Source organism: Petaurus breviceps, unplaced genomic scaffold, assembly GCF_028583685.1.
Source record: "Petaurus breviceps papuanus isolate PSGF00001 unplaced genomic scaffold, PetGlider_PUasm1.0 175, whole genome shotgun sequence".
NCBI lineage: Eukaryota > Metazoa > Chordata > Mammalia > Diprotodontia > Petauridae > Petaurus > Petaurus breviceps.
In genome coordinates, this window is record NW_027185764.1 from 49,674,141 (window position 1) to 49,691,640 (window position 17,500).

At 36.7% G+C, this 17,500-nt stretch overlaps 1 protein-coding gene across 6 annotated transcripts in view; it reads right to left on the reverse strand.

The window, feature by feature from the left end:
* The window catches only part of MCTP1 (multiple C2 and transmembrane domain containing 1), a 495,837-nt gene that overhangs the window by 218,589 nt on the left and 259,748 nt on the right, over positions 1-17,500 (reverse strand). The window lies entirely within an intron of this gene.

Here is a 17,500-nt window from a genome sequence, read left to right on the forward strand (position 1 = left end):
GTTATGCTACAGGACAGTAAACCAGGCCCTGCAAAGGAGAAAATTTCTGCCACATGAACTGAAACATGGGCAGATAACTCATCTGCATGTTAAAGAGGAATAAATTTGTCTGTCTACCCAGGGCAAAGGGTTTGAAAGTTCTGGCCTGCCTAGAGTGACTCTGCCAGACTGGAATCTAGCTCACTCAGCAATTATATTCCATGATGTCCTCAATATTTTTGTAATGTAATGTCATGTATTATAAGAACCCACAAATTCAAAGGCTCCATGGGGCAGCATTAATGATATTAGTACGGCATGTAATTTGTTTGATACCTTATACAAATGACAATGAAATCAATATTTAGACAAAGCTGTGCAGAGGTCATATCTTCTAAACTACAATATTGATTTAGACTACATAAGAGGTTAATGTGCATATTATTAACTTTAATGATAAAGAATAATTGTTTTAAATGCATTGTGAATTGCAGTCACAGTAGTTTACATTTCTGTGAAAGCTTAAATATCATCAAAGCTTTTCAATTAAATTTTAATAGGAATGAATTCATTATTACTGAAAGAAAAGCAATGCATGACAGTGCACAGCTATATTTACCTTCCATGGGACCATTCTTCAAAGAAGCTGTATAAACTTATACCCCACTTTCATTTATTTTCTCATTTTGATATATAGAAAAGATGTTTCAGTGGTCTCCATATACTCTAAGAAAAGTGATTTATTAAAGATTATGTTTTGTGTCTTTAAGGCCTACTTTCCTATTTCTGCAATCTTTTATGAGAATAATTTACACGCACATACCAAGGGCATCTTTGATGAAGAGATGAGAAGGGAATAAGTAGGCTTTTGCAAATGATATTCTACAGCAAATAAAATCTTTACAGTCACACAATTGACTGAAAAGTATATACAATAAAAAAGGCCTGCTGTGTTTATTGTTTATTGACTATAAGAAAACATTTGGTTTGGCAAAACAAAACACACTTTAAAAGCTTGTTCTACTAACAAGGTATCTCTCGTGTGTATATCGAAATCATACAAGTTTTCCTGAAAGAGGTAACTACAGAAATATATGTGTTAATAACAAGGGAGGCATAAACAGCAGCAGTGGAAAGAATGTTTGCTGATCTGGAGTCAGGAGATTTGGGTTCAAATCATGACTTTGCCACTCAGAAGTTAATGCCCTGAGTAGGGTCACCTACATCGCCATAAGTGACCCTAGGTCAGTCATTAATTTATCTGAGTCTCAGTTTCCTCATCTGTAAAATGAGGAAGTTGAACTGAGTGAGTGTGAAGACTTGTTCTTGAGTTAAGCTGACTGAGCCCTTTACTGACCCCTCCCCACTCTCAACCTTCTCCATGAAACAAATGTTACTGTTTTTGTTCTTTCAAAAAAAATCAGTATCCTTCTGGTAAGAGCAAATATCTCCAGAGATTGAGAGTATTGGCAATATTGCAAAGTACAAGGAAGAGAGGCACATGGCGGGCATGAGCAGATTGCAACATATCACCAAAGAAAATTTGCTCTGGAGAAGTGGCATAAAGGATGTCATCAGAGAAACTAGAAAATGAGGGGGGCCTGTCATGCCTCTGTGTGTTACTGGAAATCATACAATGGGAGATAACGTTAAAAAAAGGTAATGTTACATTCATCAAATAAAGAATAACATGATAATGGTTTACGCTACTTATTTCAATTATTTCCCATGAAATTCAGGTGCCCAGAATGAAAACAAAACCTGAAGCTCAAAGCTTAGACATTTAATGCCAACTTCCCTTTTTGGCCTAATCATGCAGTATTCTCCCTCATGTGTCCTATATTCCAGGAAAGTTGGACAATGTACTTATGACTCCCAAAACATGACCCCAGTTGACCCATTTTCTTGCTTTTGCTCATATTATTCTTTGTCCCTGGAATGCCACCCCTCCCTCCCATATTTGGAATTGAAAGCCTATCCATCCTTCAAGTTTAGCTCCAATCCCATCCATTCCATGAAGCTTTTCTTGATTTCTACCCCAAATGCTTAGCAGGAAGTGATCTCTTCCCTGCTATGAACCCATGTAAAACCTATCCAACCATCTGTTATGCATTTACCACATTCTGTTTTAGATTATAGCTATTTATGAACATGTCTTAGCTCTCATCCCAAACAGTAAACTCCCTGAGGGTAGAGATCATCTTATCTATCTTTTTAGTTCTTCCAAGTCTTAGCAGAGTGTTTTACTATTATATAATAGACATTTAAACTTTTGTTGAATGAGTGAATGCATTTCTTAGGCCAGTTCCATTTGCCAAAGAGTGAACATTCAGTAAGTACTTAGGAAGCATCTTCTCTGTGTTAAACACACAAGACTTAAAAGCAGTATTCTTTCTTTCTTTCCATGCCCAAGCTTCACAAATCATAAGAACTTAGGAAACAACTGTTGAATTGAATATCTAGACCCCTTCATAATCTAACCCTTTCTTATCTTTTTGGTCTCCTTCCACCTCACTTCTAAACATATACACTTTGATTCAGTGACACTGGCCTCCTGGCCATTTTGTGAATTAACATTTTATCTTTCAGCTCTGGGTGAAATGCTCTCCCTTCTCTGCTATACTCCTGACCTTTCAGGCTTCCTTTAAATCCCAACTAAAGTCCCATTTATTACTGGAACCCTTCCTCAAGTCATATTTATTCTAGTGCCTTCCCTCTCTTAATGATTTCCTTTTAATCTCATATATTAGGGCAGCTAGGTGGTATAGTGGATAGAGTACCAGGCCTGGGGTCAGGAAGTCTCCTATCCCCAAGTTCAAATCTGACCTCAAACACTTACTTGCTGTGTGACCCTGGGCAAATCACTTAAACCCTGTTTGCCTCAGTTTCCTTATCTGGAACCGGAGAAGACAATGACAGACCATTCCAATGTCTTTGCCAAGAAAACCCCAAATGGGGTCACAAAGAGTTGGACACAACTGAAAATGACTGAACAACAACATCCTGTATATAGCTTACTTTGTGTATATTTGTTTGCACGTTGTCTCCCCCATTAGACTGTAAGCTCCTTGAGGGCAAGGACTGTCTTTTTCCTCTTTTTGTATCCCCAGAGCTTAACACAGCACCTGGCACACAGTAGGTATTTAATAAATGTTCACTGATTGATAGAGCCCTTTGGAATACACAAAAGAAGTGAAAAACCTAGGCCTTGCCCTGCAGCAGTGTATCATTCAGCTGTCTGGACTGGAATATGAACCTGACCTACAACAACTGCTCACAACAGTATAAGTGACAAACTTCAAAGCCAAAGTGATGGCAGCATCCCCGGAGAGCTTCAAGTTTAAACATCAAGCATGGATCTACTCAGGAGGAAGGTACGATGTGAGCGGGTCTTTGCTACTGACTTTCCTTTCCTTTCCTCCTCTGTATTTCTTTCCACTCAAAATCAGGACTTATACCACCTCCCAACTAACTCCTGAAGCTCAGGAACAAAATAATGAAGAGTAACGCATGCAGAAATAAAGTCTACGTGAGATCTGAAATGCGAGAGATGAACACTTTGAGTTGTGTGTTTGCAGTGGGAAGAACACTGGACTTGGCAGTTGAGGACTTGGGTTTAAATCCTGGTTTTGCTACTTACTTCCTATGTGACCTTAAGCAAGTCACTCCTCTGGGCTTCAGTTTACTTATCTATGAAAAGAGGGAGTTGGACTAGATGGATGGCCCCTCAAGTCCTTTCTAACAAGAAGTCTATGATTCTAGGAACCTAGTTTTATTTGTAAGTATAGTATTTAATTTCTTAAATTGAGGTCTCTGCTGCTCAATGGAACTTCCCAAAATTTATGTCTTTCATTAATTACTGTGATTGGCTCATGGCCCACAAAGGTCTAGGTTCTTTGTAGTTTATGGTTGGCTAAAATATTTTTATTATATGAATTCTCCCTTAGAATACCAAATATTTGGGGCAGCTAGGTGGTACAGTGAATAGAGCAAGTCAGGATTACTTGAGTTAGAATCTGGCCTTAGACACTTGACACTTACTAGCTGTGTGACCTTGGGCAAGTCACCTAACCCCAACTGTCCTGCCTTACCCCCTCCAAAAAAAAAAAAGAATACCAAGTCTTATCTATTTGTTGATGCTTTGTAGTACTTAACCCATAAATATTTCAATAAAGTCATCCAACCCCACAGACATTGTGCAGAAGATAGATTGCACTTTTGTAATGATGGGGGGGTGTTATTTAGTTAATAACTCCTCAGCAATAGTCATGGCACATTAATAAATCACTTAACAAATTGCTCCTTTCAATAGTAACGAAAATACTAAACTCTTAAAACACACACACACACTCCCACGCAGATGCTTAAGCATCACCTAGAACTACTTCTTACCCATTTTCCTTAGTCAATGACACTAGAATTCAACATTCCTGGTACATAAAAGGAATCCCAAAGAGAGTGCCTGTCATGTCATAAGGACCCAATAGAAAACATTTTCCTTCCTACTAGTAAGCACCATCATTCTTGAAAGCTTAAGATGTATTAGACATAGCAGGAAATAAAAAGAGTGTTTAGATTCAAAAGAAAAAAGTAATAGGAAGAAGACAAATCATTCTGAACTACCTGTCCACAGTGCTTCTTGATGTATGCTCATTTTTTTCAATCTAAAAATCTCTAATTTTCCCTTGAATCAGTAACATGGAACAATAGAAAAAGCATTAGACTTAAAATCAAAAGGCCTGGATTTTAATCTTGGCTCTGATATGGACTAGTTTTTTGACTACCTCTCTGGTCCTCAGTTTCCCCATCTCTAAAACTGGGATAATAATGCTTGTGCTACCTAAGCTTTACAAGGTTCTTGTGAAGAAAGCATTTTGTAAACTACAAAGTGTTGTGAAATTAGGTTCTTTTATTATTATTATTATTGTTTATAGCAGTAGTGTCATCTCAGATAGAAACTGAGGCTTGTAGACAGTACATAAAGATCCCTGTGGATAACATACTGACTTAGAAAAGCACATATTAACATCATCTACTTTTTGTTGTATTTCTATTTATTTTGTTAAATATTTCCTAATTACATTTTAATCTGGTTTGGTTGCACCCAGGAATGTCGTAAACCACAATGAGCCACACGTCTGGCATCCTTTGTTTACAGCATCCTTAGAGACAGGCAATGTGGTATAGAGGATACGATCCAAGTTCAGGTCTCACCTCTGACAGAACAGGCAGTGTGATTTAGGATAAATAATTTAAGCATCACAGTGCTTCAACCAATTCAAGAGTCCGTCAATACACATTCACAAAATACCTACAAGCCTGAGGCACTCTGCTAAATGCTGGGGATATAAAAAAGACAGACCCTCCCTTCAAGGAGCTCATAATCTAATGGGGGAAATAATAACCAAATGCATACATACAAACAATGGTATATACAGGATAAATAGAAAATAATTTAAAAAATAGGAAAAAATGAAGTCTTTAAGATGACAAATTGCGGTGGTGTCAAACTGCACTTATAGAGAGAATTTCCTTCCCCAGGAGTGCCTATGCTGATGAAATCACAATCCCTGTGCCTTTTCCTGAAGAACTCAATTCTGAACATTGACATAAATCACTTAATCCTTAAACTTTAGACACTTATTATTCTTGTACAGTAACATTAATCCTTAGCTTTAGGCAGTATTCTCACCAGTGTCTTTAGCTGTGACTGTGTAGGACCACTGAACCAAATACCTCACATGAAAGACTTTTGGTGAATGAATTTACATAAGAGCAAAATGTTTTCATGTGCAAATGAATTTTTTTGAGGGGAGGTATGCACATTCAATGAAAATGACCCTGTATTACATAGAAGTCTTGGGGATGGCCTGTGGTTCACTGGAATTTTGTACTCAGGAGAAATATTTCGTTTGTATAGAAATACATTTTGTATGTATTGGATTTCCTAGCATTTGATTGTCATACCTCTCAGTAGCCAATCAGGTAGCAAGGTCATGAGTCCAGATGAGAGTAAAAAAAAAAAACAACAAATGGCAGCAAACAGGAAAGTCCAAATTCTAACTGGATCAAAGCTAGTAGTCGTCTCCAAACTTCTACAACTGTGCACCCCTATCAGTATAAACTTTTTGGGCATGCACCTCTCCCAACATGTGTATTTTTAAATAAATTATATCATTCACTACTATAGTAATCATTATATACACTATAAACTTATAAAAAATAGACATTTTAAAAAGAGGGGAAAAATGAAATGATTTTTGTGCCTGGAGTCATTAGGAACCCACTGGGTAGAGAGTGACATTGTCAAACTTACACTTCAGGAAATATCACTTGGGCAGCTGTGGGGACAATGGGTTGGAGGCAGAAGAGAATTATAAGGAGACCAATTAGGAGGCTGTTACAATAGGCCAAGAGAGAAATGATGAAGATCTGAATTAGAGTGGTAGCCATGTCATAGAAACATGTTGTGGAATTGGAAATAACAACTTACTGGTAACTTATTGAGCACAGAAGTGAAAGAAGGTGAGGAGTGGAATATGATGCTGGAGTTATAAACATGAATGACTAGAAGGATAGCAGTGCCCTTGAAAGTAATAGGGCAGTTTAGAAGAGAGTTGAGTTTGGGGGAAAAGTCATGTAAAGGGACAGAAGATGTAGACCACAACTCATCTGCACTCATTCATCCTGTGCAATTCACTCTGGCCCACCCAGAATGAAAAAACGTGCGTAGGCATGGGGTGGGGTGAAGGTTTTTACTCACCATGGCTGCCCCAGCACACAAAGTCGACCCTGCAAGTGGTTCTTGCCACAGCCACAAAGTCATTTTGGGATGGGGTGAGGATCTTCCCATTGGCAGCTACATAGCTATTGTTGTCTGTGTGTGGTTAGAGGTTAGATTTTAATTCTCATTAGGGACTTCCAGGGTTCAAGTTGCGGGGGTTGGTGGGGAGAAGTAGGATCTTGCATAGCAGAGGCAAGGGGCAAGTCAGGAAGTGTTAGGGGAAAGGAGAGAAAGGATAGATGTGGTTAATGTAGAAAAGCCTCAAGACTGACCATCATCAGAAGGATAATGGCTGATCACATACCCTTGTGATCATGCCTTGCTGCCTCTTAAGAGATCACTGAATTAGGGGCCTAGAGTTTTATTCAAAGTGTTTTAAAAGGTTTACAGGTTTGTATTATGTCAATCTCATATATTTGCTTAATAGAAAATGTGAGCCACTACAGAACAATGGCAGGGCAGGCTCAATTAGCTAGGGCATCTTCTTCTATAGTAACATTTTTATAGGACTCTGATGGTTTTTCTCACTGTAGCCTTTTTTAAAAAGTGATTTCCAGAAAAGTGCTTCATTCAGATATTTAAATACTGAATTAGCTAATTATTTATTTAGTATCCAGAGGAAACTCAAAGAGTTCTTCAAAAACTTATTATTTTTTTTTCGGAAATAAGGATTTTTTGTTTTTGGTTTTTTTTTGCACTTTGGAGAGGGGAGGGCAGGGCAATTGGGGTTGAGTGACTTGCACAAGGTCACACAGCTAGTTAAATGTTATGTGTCTGAGGTCAAATTTGAATCCAGGTCCTCCTGACTTCAGGGCTAGTGCTCTATTCACTGTGCCACCTAGCTGCCCTGGAAATAGGTTTTATAGCACTATGAGTACCTATGATTTCTTCCATGCAGGTCAGGGTTCATCAATATCTTATTGAATTGTCGGAGTTGAAAAATCCATCATTTTGTGGTCATTTCTCTGGCTTTTCCAAACTTATCTAGACTGGTCTTTATAAGACAGAAAATCAGCCTGTAGTGAGGTGTAGCCTCTGAAAATAAGACTTTTTATCTTGCAGGACCTGCTAGAGCCTGCATTCTTCTGGCAAAGTCTTTTGGATTCCAGGGTAGAAGTTTTGAAAAATTAATTTAAAAAAGTCTTAGCAATAGACATAGAATTTGGACAGCAAGTTGTTAAGACCTAATCCTTCAAAGCTAATAGCAAAATATATCATTATACTAAAGCTATCAACGGCACATCTTATTGTACTGTCTAGAAGTAGCATAGCAATGTCCTTTATAGAAAGCAAGTAAAAGCAAATATACAAAAACCTTACCTAATGTTATCCTAACAAATGTAATCTGACTAAGTCATTAGAGGAAGTGAGGTGGTGCTGTGGATACAGTGCTGGGTTTGGAGTCAGGAACACCTGAGTTTAAATCTAGTCTCATTCATGAAATAGCTGTGTGACCCTGGGCAAGTCACTTAACTTCTGTTGGCTTAAGTTTCCTCAACTGTAAAATGGGGATAACAGTACCCACCTTGTAGGATTGTTTATGAGGATGAATTAAATAAGATAATATAAAATTCTTAGTATACACATACATACATCTATACATACATATGTTTATTCCTTTTCCGTATTCCCCCCCCCCAATAAAATGTAATCAAAACCCAATACAATATCATTCAGTCACTTACCCAATTATGAAATCATTGATATCACTGTGTCATTTTTCCTATGGTACCAACACACCCCTACTTCTGATATTATTTCTTTTAATATATTTTCATGAAATCAATTAACTGTATTACGTTAGCTCCTTCAAATCACTTTAAAGTCTAAACTTGTGTTTTTTGAAATTTGTTTAATTACTTTTAAATTTTGTTTTAAAAAATATGTGCCATTTGAAATGTGGTTTAATAGACACTGCGCAATTCTCAAGGCATACCCTGGTAGATCATAGGTTTTTAGTGTATTTCTGCTGTGGATATTAGTGTTGAAAGATTTAAACATATCATGCCATTATTCCCTGGAAAGCAGAACCAATTCATAAAGATTAACCAAATCAGCCCTTTCTTTCCCCCCAAAGGTCACTAAGCATTTGGGAAGGTGTTCGGCCTGGAAAGGTCCTGCAGTCTGTCAAAGAGAGAAATAAAAGGTGGGTAGCCTTGGGGAGGAAATGAGGAAGAGTGTCTTCTTGCTTATCTATAATAATTTAATTTGAACATCTATCCTATATTCATCTCCTGCTTTCAAACTTCATCTTTTGTTCAGTGTTACTCTCCAATAATATTTAGAAAGTGTCCTGTTATACCATACTGAGTAGACAATAAACATGGAAATGCACTTGTAATAAAAAAATAGCAAATGTATGGTTTAAACCCTCCCTCAACTCTGCCACAAAACAGCTTAACATCATGGCCTTTTTTTTTTAAAGAGATGCTTACCCACAATTAATGGACAACACATCTAGCTTGCTAAACGGTGCTTTAAAAGACTGGATTGTCAGTCCCTAAATTTCAGTTGCCTTGATTAGCTGCCATTTAAACAAACAAAAACAATTGCAGAGACACTAGAGATGGTCCTAACCATCAATTACCTCTTTAATTATTCCTTCTTTTATCCTTTTAATGCTCTAGTCACTTTGTGATATGCTACTTTGCCCATTTAAAATATCCGAGGGATTGTATTTGCTGTAGCAGTATCAGAAAGAAAGAAGGACATTTGTAGCCTGGCCTTCCATGGACCAAAACTCCAGAGAGCTCTTCTTTTCAGCCTTTGGCTCTCTGCTCTGATTTGCAATGACTGTCCTACACGACTGCTAGAAATGTGTATATGGCATGACGGGAGCATAGAGAAAGATAACAAGTTTATTACAGAACACATAAAGTGCCAAAATGAAGGAGAAAACTCAGACTCCCTAATCTTTTCATCAGTGAACTCATCTAAAGCCTTATTAGCATAGCAGCTGAGCTCAGTCTAACAGTCCCTTGGCCTGCAGCAAAACAGGCTCAGAAGAGAAAGGCATTGTCATGGGGTGGAAAGAACACAGGGCTGGGAGTGAGGAGGACCCAGGGACAAGTTCTGGCTCTGGTATTTAGGGGCTGTATGAAACTTGCAATCAATTAGCAAGCATTTATTAAACACTTACAGTTAGTGTATGCTAAGAGCTGGTGAAACCAAGAAGCAAAAGAAAAGTCCCTTCCTTCAAAGAAGGGACTACATGCTAGTGGGGGGACTATAGACATACCTACATACACACATACATATGCATGTGAATATACAAATACATTTTTATTTGTACATACATATGTGTGTATGTGTATATATATATGTAGATAGATACAATAGAATGATAAATTATGGTATTCCATCCATCACCAACCACTACAGATACATATCTAGAGATAATCAAATTACAAATGTTTCTTTACAAATAAACTAAGATGTTTAGATCAATTAACTACCTAGTTAAGCACATATAAGAGAAATTAGAATGAGTAATGATAGCATTCCACTTACCACTCCAGACCAGGAATGAGCATATCTAGGAATAAGCAAGTTACAGATGCTTCCTTACAAATAAACTACTTAGTTAACACACCCCACATATGCACACTATATAATTAATGTATATAGTATACAGAGTAATAGTTATTATGTAATATATAGTAATATATATGTACTAAAATCCATACTCTACTAGGGTACTTCACTATTTCTTGCATAGTCCTCTGCCCTGTTCTTAAGATGTCAGTAACTGTTGAATTTGTAATAAAAAAGAAAAAAGGATTTACATTATCAGTTGGAGCTCATCTTGGCTCCCAAAGGAATAAGGTACATGAGTCCATTTTATGGATTAGGGGTTCTTGAGCTAGGGTCCATGAACTTATTTGTTTTTAGTATTATGATAACTCTACTCCAGCATAATTTATTTCCTTTGTAATCTACTCTATTTTATTTTATACATTTTAAAAACCCTACTCTGAGAAGGGTTCCATAGGCTTCACAGAATTGTCTCAGCAATCCATGATATGTGCAAGGAAAGTTAAGCAACACTGGTGTAGAATGATAGAGGAACATAGTTTTGAAACATTCATTACTTTAAAATATAGTATTATAGGATAGTAGCTTTAGAACTTGAGGGTCCTGGGAGGTCATCCTGCTGCTTGTATGTTCTCTCTCCCATTAGACTGTAATCTCCTTGAAAGCAGTGACTGTCTTTGGCCTCTTTTTGTAAATCCAGAACAGTGCCTAGCACATGGTTAGCACCTGATAAATATTTGTGGACTGACTGATAGGCTTCACACACCTTAAGTGCTGTATCAGTGCTAGTTATTATTTCAGATGATAGCTCTCTTTTTTTTTTTGGAGGGGGGAGGGCAGGGCAATTGGGGTTAAGTGACTTGCCCAAGGTCACAAAGCTAGTAAGTGTTAAGTGTCTGAGGCTGGATTTGAACTCAGGTCCTCCTGACTCCAGGGCTCTCCTCTATTCACTGTGCCATCTAGCTGACTCCAGATGATAACTCTTAAAGTATTTAAAATCTGCAATCAAATCTATCATCTTCTCATCCATTTTCCTCTATTAATCAGGCTAACTAGCTCTAAGTCCTTTACTTTATTGCTTCTCATAGATAATCAATATAAGCTCCAATCAATATATTGGGCATCCTTCTTTGGACAAACCCTACCTTGTCAATATTCTTCTTAAAAGATGGTACTCTTCAGAATTAGACCTGCTATTCCATACAAGGTCTGGTCTGTCTGACCATATTAACGTAACCCAAGTCCTCTCGGTGTTGCATAAAACAGTTTATTTCTACTGACTGTGAAGTCTACTAACCCTCTCCTCCAGGTCCTTTTCTCTTAAGTAAGCTGTTTTTCTGTCCTATACTTGTCCAGTTTATTTATCTGATTCACATATAGATCTTTCTCTTGATCTCTATTACATATAATGTTACTAATTTCTGCCCATTTTCCATGTTATCCTGGGGAGGGCTTGAAGTTAATATGCTTTCTTATTTTCCAGTTAAAGATTTTTAAATCAATAGTCTTTATAAATAATCTAAGGAAGTTATTGAGAAGGATAGAAATCTGTATCAGACCAGAAGTTGCCAGTTGCTATTACCATGTGTTGAATTCATAAAATATATGCCTTAATTCTTCGAGTAGATAATTTTACATACAACAAAGTCCCTCCTTTCTGATAGTTTTTAACAAGGCACCAAGGACTGAGTGCCATGACTGAATTATTCCATCTATAAAGGATGATTTTTGAAGACAAGGCAGCTACACATTGACTTGATACTGTGGGAAACTTTGTACTGATGCTGATTATTCTGTACCTGTTTTGTGGGCAAGTAGATGACCCCAGTTTGTGCAAATCCTTGGCCTGGCCATTAAAGTCACTGAAAGACGCTGAGTGATATTTTTGCCTGCACACTAGAAGAGTTAATCCTGATCCATTGGAGGTGGGCTTTGTCCAGGGTCATTCTAATGCTGACAAGTCACACAGTTTTCTACATGTGATATGCCATAAAAAGGTGGTGGTGGTGGGGGGGGGGGTAAGTGACCGCTTTTTTGTTCATCTCGTCTCTGAAAACAGAGGGGACATTCAATAGCATGGAAAGCAATTCAGGCCCATGGGGGCCTTTTATTGGGCCTACCTTCCACAAAATTAAGCTCTTTGGTTTAATTTCCTCAGTTGCCACAGTTTGAAATGACTATACTTTAATCTCTTTTCATTATAATCAAGGTTGCCATCTGTCCTTTCTCCTATCTGGAATTTCTAATCACAACATAGAACAATGTTTTAGTTGAAAGAATTCCATTGGGTACATCAGAACAAAAAGCAACGTATGTCAGAGACATCTTCCAGCCAGTGTATTATCACTAGAGATTGAGATTTAACCTTTGTCCGATTCAATGGCTGACCTAAACATATTTTAAACATCTGATTGGTAGAATTAAATTAACCAGCACTCTTCCCTAGATTCCCACTAAATCTGATTCTAGGGCATAACAATAATAAGGCTTTTTTTTCAATGTTCACCACATGGTGCTTAAAGTGAAATCTTAGACCAAATTCCAAACTGTGTTCAATGAGGCACAAATTCAGGTTCCATAAAAAAGTTTTTATGATAAATTCCCTTGAAATATTAAATATGAAATTATCAATAATATTCTTTAGTAAAGGAAGCATCCTTTCTTTATAAAGATAGCCTTAAGCCATTCATCATAAAACAATGTTTTTCTTACAAAAATTTTTCCCCTTATTTCTCTGGTGCACAGGGAAGACCAGTGAATTTGCAGTCAGAAGATCTGGGTCCCACATAAACCTCTACTACCTGTGTGACACTGGGCAAATACTTATACCTCACTTCATTTCCCCCATCTATATGATAAGACAGTTGTCCTAGATGACCACGAAGATCCCTCCTAGTTCTAAACAATGATTGTTCATTTATTGCAGCTTTGTTCCATATCCTCAGACTTTATTGACCAGAATCTATGGACTCCATCCATATATGATCATAGGCTCATTAAAAAAATGAAATTACTTTGGGAAATCCTGCTCTTTAGAGACACAAAATTCTATCGTGGAAATGCACGGAGCATAAGTATAAGGATCAGTTTGACCCCTCACTTCAAAATGGGAGGAAGTTTCCAGAAGTCAGAAAGTGATGGGAACTTTCAAGTTTTTATAGAATTAAATACTGTCTCGAGTCCTAGTATTTTGGGATCAGAATTCTGAAATTTATGGCAAAAGAAAAGAAGGATGTGGAAAGAAGAAAAAAATGGGCCAAGTAGGAAGAAGCATCAGCACTGAGGGAAATATGGGAATGTTCTGATACCAGAGGAGATGAGGGGATTGGCTGAGTTTAATAGATCAGATGAGGTAGAGAAAAAGCTCCTACAGATTTCATTTTTAATGACTATTTAGGAAAGTTTCCCAACGTGATGTATTAACAGATTATCAGAATAGATTTCTAGTGTATATTAAAAGTGATAAATTATCTTGTAAGTTCAATTTTTCATTTGATATATTTTAACACTGTTGGATATAGGAGGGTATAAGTTGAACATTTAGTTGATTGGATAGTGGAGTGGGGAGCATGTGATTTCAAATATTATTTTGATAATTAGTAAAGAAATTTGTCCATCGTGGAGTAAAAACCCACCACTTCTTGTTCTTGAAATGAGCAATAACATTTTGTTAAGTATTTTTTTTCAAGTATTTTTTTCTTTAGGATATTTGCACTTGCAACTTTATTATTATATTTCTTTTTTTAAAGCAATCAGGGTTAAGTAACTTGCTTAAGGTTACATGGCCAGTTATTTCTGGGTGTGGTGCTGAGTATCTGAGCCCGGATTCGATCCACATGTCATCCCGACACTGGAGCCGGTGCTCTTACTCGCTGCGCCACCTGGCCGCCCCTATTATTGTATTTCTAAGAAACATGCATTCATTTATCAGATTAGAGTTTCACATAAATCAATCAACATTTATTAAGCACCTACTATGTGCCAGGCACTGGGCTAAGTGACAGACCATGCACACTTCAGTATTATTGCAAGTTATCCCAAATTTACAGCCAAGTTAAGTAAATGTTAACAGCAGAAGATAATGACCTAAGTCAAGTTACCATCCAGCTTCAAACTATGAGCTTTTATCATCTGAAAATGTTTGTTGAAGCATTTAGTAAAATCCCAGGGATACCTTATTCAGTTCCGTAGATAAGAATGAATTACTTTATGTATAAGTTTCTTCTCTCTCATTTGCAATTGGAAATACTTTTTGGTAATTTCACCATCTCATATTGTGGATTCATGATATGCCTTTGAAAGACCACCATGAAAATGAATGTACCTTATGATCTAACACTTGTCAAGGATTAGAATTTCTGCAAATAAATCAGTAAGATCTTTTAAATTTTAAATCAACATAAGATTTAATACTTAATGACTTTAATGCAAAGATGAATATAGGGTAGAATAGCCAAGAAGAATATATGTGGAAAAATGTTACAGGAGTAAGGAGTGAGAGAGGTGAAAAGTCTATAGACCATACCACAGCTTCATACCTATATAACATGAATGCTTTCTCCAAGAAGAAAGTTGGGATCTTTAGGACATGGAATCAACTAAATAATGTCATATGGAAGAAGGAGAAGAACAAGGAGGAGGATGAGGAGGAGAAGGAGGAAGAGGAGAAGGAAGAATAGAAGAGGAGGAGGAAAATGAAAAGAAGAAATGATGAAAGCATTTTAACAGAAAAAAAATACCGGGTTACTGATTTTGGAGTCACTTCTGAAGCAGTTGTTTGTACATAGTCAGATCACCAAATTCTTAGAGTAAAGATAAAAATTAACATCAAAGCAGAAGAAAGGGGGGATATGAAGATTTGTAATACAATTGAGGAAACTCCCATCTGGCCTATTTAAAAAAATTGTTTGGTACCAAAAATGGGAACTGAATAAAAGAATAGTTGTCCATATAGATTATTTCCATCTTCTAAGGAAGGCTGATCAGTATAAATTAGTCACCAAAAACCTAGACACTATGTCAGTCAGATGTATTTGATTTACTTACTGGGCAGTAATATGGCAACTAAGGACAACATCAGATTAGAATATAAAATTGCAAAAGCTTACAGAGGGGAATGGTGGAAGATTATAAGCAATGCTCTCTCATAAAAGAATGAAAACCAATGGATGTTAAAAGAATTTTCCAGGAAGCTTCATGATAGAGTTAACTTAATAAACTCATCCTGAGGGCACTTGAGCATAAAACTGAAAGACAACATAGAAATCCCAAATAGGAAAGATTATTCAAGATTTTTATACAAAATCTATTCCATGGAGGTGAGTGAAGTCTCTACATTTGGACTATAATGTCATCCCCAGTGAGCTTCATAGGGAAGCAAAAATGACAATAAAGTAAACAAGGATGGGAAGAACATTTGACTTAAATGATGCATTGCATGAGAGAGGTCCATTTTGGTGGCAGCACAATTTTGAGGATGTTGAGGGACAAGGTCCATGAAAGAGGAGAGTATAATTTTGTTTGTTTCTTAAAAAAACTTAGAAGTTACCTAAAAAAGATGAGTGAAAGAAATATTAACAACTCCTGAATGTCATACCTACCAAAATATAGAGTATTTTAGATGAAGATAGGGAAACAGAATAGGCAAGCTGTTGCACGTGACATTGTATAGCATCTTTACAGTCACTCAATTGACTGAGGAGAATAGATCATACACAATCCCAGTGTACTTATGTTTAAACTATAGAAATGCAGCTGATTTGGTAAAAGAATTCTGCCTTAGATTCTTCTTTACCAAAATGTCTTCCTAATCCATGTCAAACTCAGAAGATTCTTTGAAAGATATAGCAACAACAATAACCGTGTTGGATGATCCTTGAGTTATAATTTCAAGTGAGGCATAAAATAATATCTGTTCACAAAAGTTCATGAGTATCATGAAAAGTGACAAGTACATGGTCCTTAAAGAAGAGGGATTCCCTAGAGTTGATCAGGTTCTCTGTTTGCAGATGACTTGATATATAAAGCGTTAAGACCTGGAACATAACAGAGCTTTCTAAAGATCCATATTTATTCAAGAGAATTCAGCCTAACCATCCACACTGAAAAAATCAAGTGGATAAAGAATGCCTATGATACACAGTTGGATGAGAACCCATAGAGTTGGATTATTAGTACAAATATTTTGGAGAGACAAAACAAATAGAAAAATAAACTGGGCTCAACATAGAACAGATGGAGGAAAATAGGCTGATTACTTTGGGGATTACTGCGTGATGTGTTTAATGATCCCAATTTTTTTTTTTACAATATTTTTCCAGTGATGCTTATGGCTACAAGTCATGGCATATCACATTCTCCAAAGACTTAAAGTTGAAAGTTATCCAAATGCCAATGAAAAGGTACAAAGGGCATTCATAGATTGCAATATAATGTCACTAATAAACTCATGTCATTATTGGCAATGGGCAATAACATGTTGTTAAGTATGATTTTTCAAGTATTTTTTTAGGATATTTGCATTTGTACCTTTATTATTATATTTCTAGGAAACATGTCTTCATTTATCAGATTCCAGTTTCACATCAACATTTATTAAACACCTACTATGTACTTATATAAATGATGACACGAGAGATATAGATTATAAGTAAAGAAGGTAGACCAGTCATGTGTTGAAAGTGAGTGATAAATAATGACAGCCACTGTGCTCCACTGGTATCTTTGTAGTGTAATGAAGGTAGAGACACCAAGCACATTAGGTGGACTCCCTAAGAAGGATTTATGGGGCGGCATGTACAAGAATCAAATAGAACGAAAGGGCATGAATAGCTTGGAATCTGCATCACTGGAATTATTACTAACCACATTGGTGAGTTTAGAGTTTCACACTATCATTCTTTTCCTCATGAGTAGATCAACCCAAATTACTATATTAACTTCTTTTCTTACTCTACCATAGTCTCTGACTTCCACCTGTATTTCCTAAGCAATACCTTCTGAACATGTGGATGCCATAGGAATCATTTAAGACCTTAACAATTTCCTAGGATGCACAAATCTAGACCCAAGTATTTCATTATTGCTGGATATCCCTCTGTATTATCTCAAATATATGGTGTCATCTGTTTGGTTTGGGAAGAACAGCTTCTCACATCAGTAACAAGAAGTTGTTTTAGCTTTTTTAGTGGCAGTAAGAGAAAG